Genomic DNA, 16,977 nt, shown 5'->3' with positions numbered 1-16,977 from the left:
ATATGTAGGAAGGAACTGCAGATACCGGTTGACACCGAAGATAAACACAAAATGCTGCAGTAACACAGCGGGACAGGCAGCATCCCTGGGGAAGGGTCTCGACACATTCTTTCTCTCCAGAAATGCTGCCTGTCCCGCTGAGTTACTCTAACATTTTGTGTCTAGTCTACCTATAAAAATATATCCCGCGCTGTCATACATGCGTTTAAATCGTAACGTTCAAGTGTATCAGCATTTTAATTTCATTTTTATGGCAGAGAGTCTGACTCTAAGAGAGAACGAAAGCAACATTTTAACGACTTTATATGTTTGGTGAAGGCTGTTTCATCATGGTGCGGTTTGGTTTCGTTCCCGTTTTAACACAGTTTGCTGCATGGGAGTGTGGGATATGTTGCATTGAAGGTCATGCAACATGCAGAAGGGTGGAGCACAGTCAGTGTGTGTTGCTGTTATTATTATTTTTTTTGGGGGGGGGGGGGGGGGGACAGACACATTGATTGTCCGAGGCTGTCAACAAATAGTTCATTCTGTAAAATTTAACAGAAGGCACATTGTGTTTATGGCCTATATAGGTAACATTGCATTGCAGGAAATACGCTCTGCAGCTCCATTACTCTCATTGTTTGAAGTTGCACAAAGTTAATAAAACAATAATAATGAAGAAGTGATTAGATTTATTTACGTGCTGGTGGAACTCAGTGGTTAAGGCAGCATCTGAGGAGAGATAGACTGAGGACGTGTGTACATTTCCCACAGATGCTGCCTGACCCTCCAGCATCTACAGTTCTTTGTGTCTCCAGATTAATTTAAGCGCAGTGCTTGTTGCAGGCGAGGATCCAAATGACTCGCAGTGTGCGAAGTCTAATGCAAACTACTGACTTTGTTTGAAAAATAGCAATTATTTCTCAAATATTGAAGATGGATCAACACAGGATCATCTGACACCTCTGGGACACAATCCCATCAGAGATGGAGTTAACTCAACAGGTCAGGCAGCATCTCTGGAGAGAAAGGATGGGTGATGTTTTGTCGGGACCCTTTTTCAAACTGAAGGTAGGGAGGTGAAAAGCTGGAGGTGAAAAAAAAGACCGAGACCAAGCAGGGCCGGCCACAAATGATCTCAGGCAGGGAATCCTGATCCAAAATGGACTTGTTCTCCAGAGAAGCTGACTGGCCTGGTGAGTCACTCCAGCACTTTGTGGCTATCTTTGGTATAAACCAACCTCTGCAGTTGTTTGTTTCTACAATTACATTACCTTTCTATTTCTGGTAGACAAACAGCCATGTGGTTATTCTGTTGCCATCAGCCAGAAAATAATGATTGATAATTAGTCAGATAGCGGTGTCTCAGCTTGTTTGTACGGAGACAAGGTACTAAGGGGCCCATTGTGAGGAAGGTAGCACTGCCTCCAACTAGGACACAAAGCTCAGATAACCTACTCGTTGAGAGTTAGTCACACACTGCCATTCTAGGCTTTGAATCTCACTAGCAGATTCCTTGCCTCATTGATTAATGTTGAACTGAGGCTGGGTTTATGTTTATTATGTCTGGGTCAGAAGACCGGTGAGGAAAAGTGCCATCAGTCCATTTCAGCTAATCTATTCAGAAAGACATATTCCTGTTGTGGCTCCTCTTTGCTTTGAAAATAAAGCTAGACTTTTTGACTGATGACTGTGAATGGGAGTCCAATCCATGTCTCATGTGAAATATCTTCTGAAAGCAGTTTTAATTTAGCTTTTACTGATGAAAAAAAAACCTCATACTGTCAATGCAGCACAGAATCAGACCCTTTGGCAATCAAGGCTGAGCTGACCATCAAGTACCTATCTATACCAATCCCAACGTTTGGCCCATAGCCCTCTATAGCATCTCATCTTTAGTCTCTTGTCTCATTGTCATTTTAGTTTGATGTAATTTTCAAACCAAACTGAAAAAAGTTAGTTTGATTTTAGTTTGATCTAATTATCTGATAATCCCTGTCAATTAATTTTACTATTTGTGCACCTCTATAATGTCACCTACCAGTAATGCATTATATTGGACAGACAAACCGTTAAGAGAGAAGTTGGCATCTGTTCACCATCACTCAAGGGATATGAGAGCATAGTTGCCAATTTTATTTAGAAAGTCACTGAAAATGCCACTGTGCAAATATTCCTTGTCACCAAAGTAGTTTGAATACTCATGAGCTTGAAGCCAGTCCGCAAATAATTATTTGAGGACATTTTGGCAGATACACAGCTGATTTAAATCTATTCTTCAGCCTTTGGAAAGAGGACGTTATGAACGCAGCAGGAAATGACTATTGTTCTATTTTTATATCTTTGACACAAAGTATGATCTGTTAAGTGTGATATTTAAATAGTGATGTCTGACATGTGACAGATGTGAGATAGAGACAGGGAATGCATGCATAGACCAGTAGATTGGTGCAAGTGGAGTGTTTAGAAGCATAGAGAAGGGTGTAGTGTGAGCTTTAGTGAATTCTCAGAATAGTGAAGGAAGAGGAAGCTGCAGAGGGAGATGTGAGGGGTGACTAACAGGACAAGTCAGGAGAATCAGATGCCAGTTACCTTTGACATGTTTAGGCAGAGTTCTATCTTATGCAAGTTTCTAAGAAACTTTGCAAATATTGATTGTGCTTTCTGATTTCTAGATAAACATATTTCTCTTGCTATGGGGCATCTTGCTATAGAGCTTCTATAGATTTCACAAGACACCTTCTTGTGAAATCTGAGAAATATCTGACCTGGAATCATGTTTTTTAAACATTTTTGCAGACTTCCAGTTAGTTGTTAAAGTTTCCATGTACAAAATGGAGAATCCTACTGCCTGTATAAGGTATTGTCACAGAAATGAATGTAGAAGAAATCAGACCAAACCCACAAGGTTCTGTGATGGTCTGTCCAGCAACAGTCACTTCCAGGCAGCTGCTTCTGGCTGTGACAGGGGTGCTGCTGCTGCTTAATGCGATGCGTTGCAACAAACCACGAGATCAGCTTCAATAATGTCTTAGTAATCAAAGCTTCTCACTGAGAAATGTTCACTTCCACGTCTAAGTTTCTCTTCATCCACCCTGCTGTTCCTCAACACATAATATCATTTCTAGGCAAAAACACAATCAACAGGAGAGTGGTCCAGTTCTGTCAATCAAGAGGAGTTAGACATAGTACTATTGTACTATTTTGAAGGAAATGGCTAATAATATTGTCAAATGAAGCAGTAAACCTGTGTACTTCATTCAGCAAAAGAAGACCAATAAATTAATAAAGAGGAAGTTTCAGGCAAGTATTTTACACAGAGTGTGGTGGGTGGTGCAATGAGCTGCCAGGGATGGTGATGGAGAAAGATACAATAGTGGCATTTAAGAGCCTTTAAGATAGGCACATGGCTATGTAGGGAATGCAAGGGATAAGGATCATGTGCAGGCAGATGACATTAGTTTAATTGACCTTCATGTTTGGCACAGACATTGTGGGCCAAAGGGCTGTTTCAGTGTGGAACTTTTCTATTTTCTATGTTCTAAGTAGCAAGTGAGAATAATTTCGAGAAGAGCATCAAAGCAGACCGACAGCTTCTTTTTAATATGTACAAAGGACAATATTAACAAAGATTAAACTAGGTTCATTAAAGAATGAGACACGAGAAAATATATATGGGTCAATGGAATTGGCGGAAAATTAAGGAATTCTGCATCTGTCAACGTGGAAGAACTTGCAAAACATCTCCCAGAAGGAATGGGAGCAACCCTAGAATGAATGATAATTTGAAAGAAATTAATACTTGTAAAATATTGCTGTTGGAGAAATGAAAGGGGTTGAAAGGTAATATCTCCTGGTGTACGATTAGAGAGAAGATCTCCAGCGTAGTCCCAGCAAGACTCCGGCTTGTTGCTCATCTCCTTCGGTATCCCAGAACGAGAGTGAACAAATGGATTTAGCCTTTTGACTTGTCAGTGTGTCTTGGGAGTTGGATTTGGCGGTAAGGTAGAATCATGGGCAAGTCCTGGACATGCATTGTTTAGGTGGTTCAATGCCAGTGGTTCCCAGTGAGAACTGCCAGCAAGAGCCAGCCTGTTGTTTTCAGCAAGGTTAGCTTTGTCATCCTAATGGCATGACCCTCATGTTTCGTATGTTATCTGTGGATTGCTCGCAACTATTTGATACCTGCTTTCATGTCAGAAATGCAGAATGTCACCCTTCTCTGCAGAAATTCCTTCATATCGATACAGAGTTTCGGATGCCATGTTCAGGTGAGACTCGGGTATGGGGGTGGGGGGAAATGTGGCGGCCTCGGTAAGAGTTGTCCAATTTGGTCAGTCCCTTGATTAATCACGTGCGTGACATGATACGGTTGGGATGTGAGCAATCTCATGAGTGACGACTCTCTTGTGCACAATATGACAGTAAAACAAATGATTTCTCCCTGGATTTTATCCGGCAGTGGTGCATCACAGTGGAAATGGACCAGCAACTTCCAACTGCACTCTATGACATGAGCTGAACTTTAACACTGCAGGATGATCCTTACTGCTTCATTATGCAAATAAAACCACACCACAGAGACAGAGAGCTTTCAGCCTAACCCGTCCATGCTGACTAGGTTGTCTAAGTGAGTGAGTCCCACTTGCATGCGCCTCCAAACCTTTCCTGGAGAGAAGGAATGGGCGATATTTTGGGTCAAGATCCTTCTTCAGATCCGAAACATCGCCGGTTCCTTCTCTCCAGAGATGCTGCTTCACCCGCTGAGTTACTCCAGCATTTTGTGTCTACCTTTGATTTATACCAGCAGCTGCAGTTATTTCTTACACATCCAAACCTTTCCTATTCTTGTACCTGTCCAACTGTTTTTTAAATGCCATCATTGTACCCATCTCTACCACTTCCTCTGGCAACTCATTCCATATATGCACCAAAAAGTTGCCTCTAAGCTAAATTAAATCGTTACCTTCGCACCTTAACCACATGCCCTCAGTTTTGGACTCCACCACTCTGTATGTCCCTCATGACTTTATATACTATGCTCCTGGGAAAAGAGATCCCAGGCTATCCAGCCTCTCCTTGTAGCTCAAACCTTGCAGACTCAATAACATCCTCGTAAATCTTTTTTTGCACCCTTTCTAGTTTAATGACACCATTTTGATATGCTGCCAGAGATTCGTGATACCATTTCCCAGTATAGTGTGCCAGCTGTCTAGAAGACAACAATATTATCATTGCCAGAAAATATTTATTATTAACTTAGAGGCACCAAAATAGCAACCAATTAGTTGTTTAACTGATGAATCAAACACAGAAAAAGCAGCAACTTGGAATTATGTAGTGGTTTTCCCCTGGAAAAATTGATAAAATGTCTCTGGAAACTTAATGAGACGTTGCAGGACTGTGGGAAGAGAGTTGTGGTTGGGACTTGATGAATTGCTCTTATCAAGTCAAGTTGAGGTTATTGTCATATGGACAATCATAGGTACAGGTACAATGAAGGAGAGAAAGGTGGTGTGGCAATACTTAACCAGGCCTTCTATTTCTCTCCTGTATGCTGATTTATCACCACAACCTTCTTCCTCTTATGGGCTTGTTCCACTTAGGTGTTTTTTTAGGCGACTGCCAGCGACTTGGATAATGGAATTCACAGAAGTCATCACCGGCGACAACCTACGTTAACCTGGTGACAACCTATGACAACCTACGACAGCCCAAATTGTCGCCACTGTCGCCAAACATTTTTCAACATGTTGAAATGTTGTCGCCAGTCGCCGGTAGTTGCCTAAATAATCGGCAAAGTGGGACAGGCCCATTATTCTCCCGCGGTCGAGGCGGTCGAAACATTCGTCGGGGGGGGGATCGCAGCTTCCACAGCCGGCGGTCGAAGCCTCCGTCGGAGCGATCGAAACTCCCGCGGCTTGGAGTCCCCAACGTTGGTCTCTGACCCGAGACCACGGGCTCCGTGATGTTGAAGCTCACAAGCACCCACGGTTGGAGCTCCGAGGTCAATCCCTGGCAAGGGATTCTACCTGTCACTGACTTAGAGAATGGAGCAGCTGGCCTTGCACATTCTGGAGTTTAGAAGGATGAGAGGTAATCTCATTGAAACATATAAGATTGTTAAGGGTTTGGACACGCTGGAGGCAGGAAACATGTTCCTGATGTTGGGGGAGTCCAGAACCAGGGGCCACATTTTAAGAATAAGGAGTAAGCCATTTAGAACGGAGACGAGGAAACACTTTTTCTCACAGAGAGTGGTGAGTCTGTAGAATTCTCTGCCTCAGAGGGTGGTGGAGGCAGGTTCTCTGGATGCTTTCATAGAGAGCTAGATAGGGCTCTTAAAAATAGCGGAGTCAGGGGATATGGGGAGAAGGTAGGAACGGGATACTGATTGTGGATGATCAGCCATGATCACATTGAATGGCGGTGCTGTCTCGAAGGGCCGAATGGCCTGCTCCTGCACTTATTGTCTATTGTCTATTGACTTCCGCTGACTTTGGCTCCTTTTCTCTCTTCCTCCACCAAAGAGTGGCCATGACGCAGAATATCCTGTGAGTGGGTGTATTGATCTTTTCTTTGATGGAGCCAAATAGAATATTATTACAGTGACTGCAAAAGGGAGTTTTAATTGGCAAAGCCTGATTTGGACATAACTGCATTGACTAGCTGGAGCAAATTTATCTTTCAAGACAATCTGCATTGAGTCAGCAATAATGGTGAAATTAAACAGAGTGGCCCAGGATTGGTCTGCTATTTCTGCCATTTGGCCTGTTCCATCATTCATTTGTTGGTCCTGTGTATTGCCTATTTTTCTGACCAATCCCAAGTTCTCCTATTTCACATAATGTTCTAATATCTGACTATCTCTGCCTTAATATAGTCATGTCAAGAGTGTTTAATTGTCAGATGTACCGACAATAGGACAATGGAATTGTTACTTGTGGCAGGTCAACAGGCCCAAAGCACAGTCGCACGCTGATATAATGACCAATAACACAATAAATTAATAGCCAGGGTAACCAGTGCAGAACAGAAGACCATAGTGCAACCAACGACACAGTACATCGACGATGACATTTGGTGAGGTTAATGATGTGTGGTGTTTAAGAGCCTGATGGTTCCTGGGTAGTAGCTAAATGAGAAAGTGGCCAGGTGGGTGTCGTCTTTCACATTGGCTGTCTTTTAGACAGTGCCTTCTGTAGATCCCTTCTATAGTGGAGAGGTCGGCATGTGTGATGGACCAGGCATTGCCTACCACTCTCTGTAGTCTTCTTTATTCCTGGCTGTTCGTGTTGCCGACCCATAACGTAATGCAATGTCAGTGTGCTCTCCACTATACACCTGTTGAAGTTTGATAAGTGTGTTTGTGGACATCAATCTTCTAAGGAAGTAGAGGCGTTGATGAGCTTTCTTTGTGATTGCATCAATGTGCTAGTCCCAGGACTGGTCTTCAGAGATAGTCATGCAGAGAAACCTGAAATCTCCCTACTCTCTTCACCGCTGTGCTGTTGATGAAGCCGAGTTTGTGGGTCGCTGGCTTTGCCCTCCTGATGTCAACAGTCAGCCCCTTGGTCTTCCTAATGCTTGGAGCAAGATCATTGTTCTGGTACCATTAAATCAGATTTTCGATCGTCCTCATTTTGAGATCATGAAGATTTACAGATCATTGATTTGCAGAATTTCTCCTCACTTTAGCCTTGTGACTGACCCCTCCTACTGAGACAATGTCCACTGCTCTCCAACTAGGGAAAACAGTTTCTAGGTAGAAACCATCCAAATCTCACATGTATCTCATTGAGATCACCTTGCAAACTTGTGAACTCGATTGCATGCTGCGTAATGCTGACAGGAGTGCACCATGACATTGCTGGGTATGACATTGGATTTAAAGCTGAGTGTTAAAGGAATGCAAGCAGATACTGTCAATGGTCATTGGGGTCACTGGGATGATTTTTGATCACGTGGTGCTGAGTACCACATTCCTGGCCTATTTCTGGCAACACTGTTGTTAGCTTTGATCCCATGTAAAAGGATTCAGAAATTCAGCTAAGTGTTAGGAGTAAATTTAGCATCTTGAATCATAAATTCTCAACATTGCACACACCATATATGACTATTCGGGACCATCATTCAACGTCAGATGTTTTTGAAAATCTCTGCATTGTCCTGATTATGTCCTGGTTTTTTTTATGGAACTGAAGCCATAGATTTTGTTTTAATTCATTTACATGAATGTGAGCATCTGGAAAAATGTATTACTCAACTGATATGGCTTTGGAGGAGGTGGTTGTAAACTGCATTTTTAAAGTATAGGTGCTTATGTGTTGAAGACACTCTTAAAGGGCTTTCTCACGTTGTGCGACCTGACGCAAGACTTAACAAGAGTTTAACATCGTGGGAACCTCCTGCGATAACAGTACGGCATTCGTGGACCACCGAGGACCTCCGTGGCGCTAACGGCAGGTAGTCGTGTAACTTTGTACGGTCAGGAGAAAATTCAAACATTTTTGAATTTCTCCAAGAGTGACTTGAGCAGCGTTGCAACATTGTATGAACGCAGATGCTAGTGCGATATCCGTGAGATATCCGTAATGACTCTTGCGGGTACCGTGGGAACTCCTGCGAACGGTAAACCCGGAAGCTTGACAGAGGGGACATAAGGTGAGTAAAAAAGGTGTTCTCAATATCGCCAATGGACCATGTGTCCATCGAGGACGTCCCACGTAATTGTCATTGTTTGAGAATCTTTTTCACAGTAAGACTTGCAGAGATGCCTCTCAGAAAAGCGCAAAGAAAGGGGTCAAAGAAAGTCAGAACGTTTTTAGCCATGCAGGTAAATGAGGAGGAGACTCAGCAAGAGAGACAGGTGGAGAGGCAAGAGGAGATGCCAGAGATACCACTGCCTGTGAGCTCCTTGGAGCAGGGAGAGGGTGATCAAGGTGGATTTGTGATTGCCTCCCCAGTAGCTGTTGCGTCCCCAATAGCCTCAGCAGACGATATCATAAAGGGAAGATGGCAGAAGGTGAGGCCATATAACTTCACCAGGAAACAAGAGGGGGAACTGGTGGAGTGGTACCAATGCAATGAGATTCTCTATGACAAATCCAGAGAGGATTATAGAAATAGGGAGAGAAAGCACAACCTGCTGGAGACGAAGGCTGCGGAGTATCCCGGGTGCTCAAGTGAGTATCTATAACAATATATTAGTTTATGTACAGGAGAACAATTTAATGTTATCCATGATTTAAAGACATACAATGCTACAGATGTAAAAGTGCTGTTTTTGCAGTTACCTTTAATTTATCTTATAAGTCTGTCTGTTCCCTGCAGCTGCAATGTAAAAGTAGTGGCAGACAGCTTTTACACCCTCTTTGTTTGAAGTAGGAATCATGTCTCTAATACAGCGCGTCAATGAAAATAACAACCAGCCTGTACTCGAACCAACTTTGTATAGGCATGTCTGCAAATGAGCCAATTCTACGAACGGAGGATATTTATATAGTGTGTGAAAAAAAGTGACATCATTTGTGCCACGTGATTAACTACACTACAGTCCACGATGTTCATTCACGATTAACGGGAAAGATCGGGAGACGGACAAGTCACTCGCACAAATGACAGAATTGCCGAGTACCATGGGAACTCTTTCTCTACCCCCCGTTATATCGTGCGGAACTCGTGCTGGACCACGACCACTTCACTCTGGTGACATCTTGCGTCAGGTCGCACCGTGAGAACCGGCCATTAACAGGGTGACCTCCTAGCAGAAGGAAGATCTGATGAAGCAGCTGAAGAGCATTGAGCCAGGACATGGCCTTTAGAGGCTTCTCCAGGGTTCAGCATCTGATGCAGGTCTATCAACCTAGAATGTTAACTCTGATTCTCTCTGCTATTGTTACCTGACCCACTACATTTTGCAGGCTTTTCTATTTTCATTCCGGAATAACCAATTTGAGCTGAATGATAATAATAATAATAATAATAATAATATTTATTTATATAGCACTTTTCAACAAAATCACTTTGAACCAAAGTGCTTTACAGTGATTGATTAAATTAATTGGATCAATGCAATGTCCATACAAATCGAGCAAAAAGAGAATAAGAAAAAGACACAGAAACATACACTATAGAAACAACATGAAACCTTTGACAAAGCAGAATTCACTGTGAGGGAAGGCACCAAAAATGCCATTTTGCCCCTCATAGTCCCGCTGGAGGTCGGGGCCTATATCTGGCCTCCTAAGCCACCCGGTGTCTTCAGCCCTCCTGCCGCGAACTGGACCCGGCGTCGTGAACGTCCATCACGGCCTGGACTGAAGCGGCCGCTTCCCGACGCGATCAACGACCAAAGTTCCAGGGGTGCCGGCCGGAACCTCGGACTCTGGCGATCTCGGATCCCACTCTGCGGTGCTGTCTGCGGTAGGTGAAGGAACAAAGGGAAGAGCCCCGGAGCTTACCCTTCCATCACAGTGAGGAGATGTTGGAGACTCATCTGTGATGGATCCTGTGTTAAGTGTGGGTCTTGGATTGTGTTGTAAGCTGCAACCCCGCAGAAACGAAATTCCAGCGTTCAAACGTAGGTTTGGCTGCACAGAGAACGAAGATGCATTCTATTCTATTCTATTCTGGGGTTTCTATTAATTTCTATTCTATTCTATACCCCACCCACCACATAAAAGAAGACCTCCAACAGGTCCACAAAAAAAATTGTTCCTGGGTTTCAGTGAATGACTGCAGGAGGAGCGGCATGGGTCCGGTCCAGTGGCAATTCTGCTTCATTTGTGGCGCCAGAGGCAGACTGAGGTTCGAATCCTGTCTGTGGATTGGGCGCGGGTCACAGTGCAGTCGGCTACCAGTTCACAAATCATGTTTATCACGTGACCTTATCGACCCAAAGTGGAGTTTAGTTTGAGATACAGGAATCGCATGGAAAAGGCCATGGAGCCGGGGCCCATCGATCGCCATGCCGACCATTAATCACCCATTCACTTACATTGCCTGTTTTACCATCGGAGCCCCACTTACTGCGACACTTGGGACTGCTGGACCACGGAGGGAACAAAGGGAAAGATACAGACTTGCACATCTCATCACAGTGAGCAAATCCAGACAGTGACAGGGGAGACATGGAAACTGCATGGAGATTATGTAAAACCAAAGGTGGGTCTTGGATTGTTTTGTAATGTTAAACTGTAGAAATGATATTTCGTTCAAACCTAGGTTTGAATGACAATAAATTGCATTCTATTCTATTCTATTCTATTCTATTCTATTCTATTCTATACCAAACTCTCAAATCCATGTCCACAGCCAAATTGTTCCTGATTTCAGTGAATGCCCATTGATAATGTTCCATCCTGTGTGCCATTCTGCTTCATTGTTGCCATTAGCTCAGACTGAGAAAGAATCCGAGTAAGTTGCACAGTCAGTCTCCTACCAGTTCACAAATCATTGTGCAACATTATCGACCAAAAGTGGAGTTTAGTTTAGAGATACAGCATGGAAACGGCCTCTTTGGCCCATCGACTCCATGCCGACCATTAATCACCCATTCATACTAATTCTGTTTTACCACTTCCCCACTTACTGCACACTTGGGGCAATTTATGGAGGCCAATTAACCTACAGACTTGCACATCTCTGGGATGTGGGAGCAAATCCAGACAGTGACAGGGAGAACATGGAAACTCCACACAGATGGCACCAAAGGTCAGGATCGAACACAAGTCTTTACCAGTTGCGCCACTGTGTTGCCCTTGAGTTGGATCTGTTGCAGGGCCGGCCTTAAGCCAATTGGACCGATTGCTCCCAATTGGGCTCCTCGCTAATTTTCCGTATTTCGTACGGAATACGAATTTGCGTTGTTAAATACAGATTTGTTTAAACATTCACCTTATTAATTACGGATTTAAAAAAAAAACGATCATGGATAAAAACCGCTGCACCGGCCATCAGACAAAAACGATTTGTTAACTACCACTGTTAGCACTTGTTAACTGCCAGTAGTTAACACGTAGTTGTTAGCCAAGAACGATAGATCAAGAACGATGTTGCTGTACTGAGGGATAGCCAAGTCCAGGGGTGGGGACCCTTTACATGGTGGAATGCCGCAGTAAGTTAGTTGTAATCTAATGAGGCCGCATCCAAGAAACTATAATTAGATACACTTGTACATTATTTTGTTAAAATAGCCCTCATGACTTACTAATGTTTTAATTGTGGCCGTCAGTCGGGGAGGATTATTTTGTTGAATCTTCTTTTACTCTTTGGTATTTGAAATACGTTAATTTTAAGATTAAAATAAAAATAACAAAAGATGAACAAAAACATATTAATAATAATTAAAATATTTGTTCTACAAAATTTGGACTCATTCAAAAGGCTGCACTTAATGGCCTATAAGGCCGCAGGTTCCCTTCCCCTGGCCAAGTCTTTCCCTCATTGCTAGCAGCTGATGGGAAGCGGCTGTAAAGTGGGAAGTGGCTGTAAAAGGAAGTGCCGCTGGGGGGAAGAGTTCCTTTCACAGCGTGTGGGGAGTCTGGCCAGGGGTAAAGTTGCGGGGAGGGCAGGAGCATTGTGAAGGAGGGGGTCTGAGATCATGCCAGCATCCAGCTCAAGAGCGGATCAGCAGGATAACAGGACAGTGGGTGGTGGAGCTAACTCCATATGTCAGTGTGAGTATCCTCAATTGGTCCCTTGTTCGTGCTGGCACAGGAGTAAGCTCCACTGCCTCCTGTCCTGTTATCCTTCACCCGCTGACCCACTCTGCTCTATGATCTTTGCTCTTGAGCTGGGTCCCTCACTGTTCAGACAGAGAGCACTGCCAGAGGTGAGCGGGCTGGCAGAAGGCGCTGAGGTCCCGGCGGCCGCTCGTAGCCACGTGAGCTGCTTCCCTCCCCGGCCACAATGTGATGGCTCCACGCCCGGAGCGCCGCGGCAGCGGTGAGTGAGTGGGTTACTGGCATGATCACTGACCCCCTCCTTCTCAACGCTGCTGCCCTCCCCACAACTTTACCCCTGGCCAGACTCCCCACACACTGCGAAAGGAACTCTCCCTCCAATTGGTCCTTTGAACTAGTATTGTCATTCAATAAGATCACAACTGATTCAACTTGTCCCGGTGTGCTCCCGTTTTACCCACCATCGCTCCACCGGCCGTCACTCTCCACCCCCCACCTATTCAGTAATTCAGAACGAAGGATATTTGGAAGCCTTGGGCAAATTGAATTGTTACTTTATTTATTTTTATTTTTTATTTTTAAGGCGAGGAGAACAATCTGCGCATGCGCGGTTTAACATTTTTTAAAAGCTGACTGACTGCCTACCCCGAGTAATTACGCGGCATGTGCCTGAATATGACTCATTTATAATTATATATTTTTATTTCTATGAAAATTGTTTCCATTGGGCCCCGCTCCTCCTAAGGCCGGCCCTGATCAGTTGTACTTGTAAATGATTTTTGCCTGGAACTTTAAATGGTTCAACTTTTATTCATTATCCGGGCATTATCCATGTCTGTTGGATTATCAGACATGCTCTGATATTTGGCAGAGTCTGAATGGAATTGGGACACTGGCAACATTAGAAAGTCGCCCGAGTCCGAAACTTATGAAAGTAGAAGATCTTGCTAAAGCAGCTGAAGATGATTGACCTTGGCGTTCTATTACGAGAATCCATATGGACTGATACATCTGAGACTGTGATGGATGGTCTCTACAAACAGTTGACCACTTACTGAAGACAAGCTGGGATTGGAACCAATAAAACAAAAATGGAGAATATTAACAAAAAAGAAAATAAATGTGTGTTATATCAGAATTGTGACATGGTGGTGCAGCGGTAGAGCTGCTGCCTTACAGTGCTAGAGACCCGGGTTTGATCCTGATTACGGGTGCTGTCGATACAGGGTTTATACATTCTCCCTGTGACTGGCGTGGGTTTTCTCCGGGATCTCCAGATTCCTCTCACACTCCAAAGATGTACAGGTTTGTAGGTTAAGTGGCTTGGTATAAATGTAAAATTGTCTCTAGTGTGTTTGTGGGATAATGTTAATGTGTGCGGATCACTGGATGGTGCAGACTCGATGGGACAAACGGCCTGTTTCTGCGCTGTATCTCTAAACTAAACTAACAAGTTTGGTTCCGCCAAATTCTTTTTAATTCTTTTTAAATACTTATTTATTATTTTACTAGTAGGTGTACATATGTGCCAATGGTTGTCGTGTTTGTATTTTTTTGTTAGCCGGAGGAGATGTAATGGAATTTCGTTGCACAGTATTGTGCAATGACAATAAACGTATTCATACATTCATTCATTCATTCATTCAAACTAAACTAAATATTGCAAAATTGTGCAAATGTTTTACAAAGGAGCATCGCGATCTTAACTCTTACTCAGATGACCTCCAGAAATTTAGCGATTTTAGTGGTCAGGCCTGATGAAAGGTGCACAGAGGGAACTGCTGAAGCTGCTCTAGAAATTAGAAATAGTTTATTACAAAAATCATACTTTGTTACAGCAGAAGCTTTGGAAATGGAAAGTGCCTGCAAAACAAGATGGGCAAATAACAAAGCCAAGCGTGATCATTTGATCTCTTCATGTGTGGGTGGCTTTAGTGCTGCTGAGGCATTATTTTGCAGTGCTGTAACTACAGACTTGCAGTGTTACAACAGAAGCAACTTGCACATTGGGTGCATTGCCTGAGCAAATGAGTCATTTGCAATGCTGTGGCAGCTGACTTCCGATTATATTGTCAGATGTTATACACATTAAAAGCTGTCTGTTCTGAAATGTGTTCAAAGCAGAATAGTTAAAATGAATGCATGACCAACAAAATATTCAGATAAAATATTTCTCTGCAGTGGTTCTTCTTTTCTTCATAACATTATTACATTATGTAACTACTTTTATCCTATTGGTAATGTGTAACACGAGGCACTTCAGGGGTTACTGTGAGATACCTAGTGGATGTCAAAAGCACACAATTATACTCTAAGGACTATTTGAGATCATCTGAGATAGTTAAGTTCATGATGCTCTTCTGTAAAGTATTGACACAAAAACAAGACGGTAAAACTCTTAATCTGGCCTGTTTACGAGTTTGCTGGTTTTGGACTGGTAGATCTTTCGTCTATCAGATGTTTTCCCAGTTAATACTCCAACCTACTCTAATCCACTTATTTAAGATGTTACACTGTCATACATTTTCCAGTGAACCTGGTGAGGTTTAATGGGATTGCGGGGAAACACGTTCACTGTGTAAACAGGAGTATACGCACTGGGTCCCAGTGTGTTGAAGGGAATGTAGGAATCAGCAACCGGTGAGCCAGTGGACAAGTCACTGAGATATCGGGACGACTGGATAGCAGATCATTAGAATTTTATTGTACCCAGCATAAACCATTTTAAGAGAAAGGTTCATATAAATAATAATATAAACATTTTTAATTATGGTAATACAGGTGCACAACCTTTTATCCGACGATCCAAATAACGAAAAGCTCCGAATAGCGGCCATTTTTTCGGTCCTTGAAGAAAGGTCCTTGAAAACGTTCACCGAGGGCGGCCCGCAGAGGTGACAGCGGAACCTCCGGTCGGTCCTCGAAGAAAGGGGAACTAAATCCCCATTCATAAAAGAGGTGAGGGTATATTGCGCGGGAGGGTTAATAATTGACAATATGCTGCTACCTGCCCGCTGAGTTAAAAAGTTCCCACGGTAGACTCACGATACACAGTGTATCATGAGTCTTGCGTGGGAACATTTTAACTCAGCGTGCAGGCAGCAGCAAATTGTCGCTCCCTTCAGTTTCACCCCACCTACACCCCTCTGCTTCCCGGCCATGTGTGTGACCCCTTCCCTCCCCTCTCCAGCTCCCCGCTCATTGCACCGGCGCGGGGGCTTTGTACTGTCTTCACGTCGGCGATTCTAGCAGCGCAGTGCAGTCACCGGAGACGTCAGGACCAACGGAACACCGACCCCCAGGCCCACTGCAAGCACGGAGGTCCCAGAGACCCACAGCCAGCAGCAGCCCAGCCCCGTTCCAACTCCAGAGGAAAACTGCAAACTGGCCGGAGACGTCAGGACCACCAGAAGCCGCTCCCCGATGGGCCGCTACGGCGACAAGTGGCAGTTCGCCCACAGCCCGAGCTGCGCCCTCTCATCGGGACACCGACCCCCAGGCCCACTGCAAGCACGGAGATCCCAGATCAGCAACTCCAGCCCAGCCCCGTTCCAACTTCAGAGGAACACGCAGTGTATGGGCAGAAGCTGATAGTGCGGAAGGTACTTCTTGTTCTTGGGGTCGCGCAGCTCGGGCTGTGGGCGAACTGCCACTTGTCGCCGTAACGGCCCATCGGGGAGCGGATTCCTCTGGAGTTGGAGGGGGAGGGGGGTATTGTGCTGTTTGATCGCCCCCTACTATCCCAGGGACAGGGAGACAGGACGCTCACCGAGGGCGGCCCGCAGAGGTGACAGCGGAACCTCGGGTCGGTCCTCGAAGAAAGGGGAACTAAATCCCCATTCATAAAAGAGAAGGTGAGAGTATATTGCGCGGGGGGTTAATAATTGACAATCTGCTGCTACCTGCCCGCTGAGTTAAAAAGTTCCCACGGTAGACACGATACACAGTGTATCGTGAGTCTTGCGTGGGAACTTTTAAACTCGGCGTGCAGGCAGCAGCAGATTGTCGCTCCCTTCAATTTCACCCCACCTACACCCCTCTGCTTCCTGGCCATGTGTGTGACCCCTTCCCTCCCCTCTCCAGCTCCCTGCTCATTGCACCGGCGTGGGGGCTTTGTACTGTCTTCACGACGGCGATGGCTACAGGTTCAGTGCAGTCACCGGAGACGTCAGGACCAATTGGACGTCGACCACCAGACCCACCTCAAACACAGAGATCCCAGAGACCCACAGCCAGCAGCAGCCCAGCCCAGCCCCGCTCCAACTTCTTCTGCCGGGATCAAGGCGCAAACTGGCGACCTTGCGGATAT

The 16,977-nt window shown here is 44.6% G+C and overlaps 1 protein-coding gene across 5 annotated transcripts in view; it reads left to right on the top strand.

Annotated features, from left to right (window-relative positions):
* The window catches only part of tbc1d1 (TBC1 (tre-2/USP6, BUB2, cdc16) domain family, member 1), a 253,815-nt gene that overhangs the window by 652 nt on the left and 236,186 nt on the right, over positions 1 to 16,977 (top strand). The window lies entirely within an intron of this gene.

The sequence above is a fragment of the Leucoraja erinacea genome, chromosome 1 (genome assembly GCF_028641065.1).
Source record: "Leucoraja erinacea ecotype New England chromosome 1, Leri_hhj_1, whole genome shotgun sequence".
NCBI classification, from domain to species: Eukaryota; Metazoa; Chordata; class Chondrichthyes; order Rajiformes; family Rajidae; genus Leucoraja; species Leucoraja erinaceus.
This window is presented reverse-complemented; position numbering and strand designations above follow the sequence as displayed.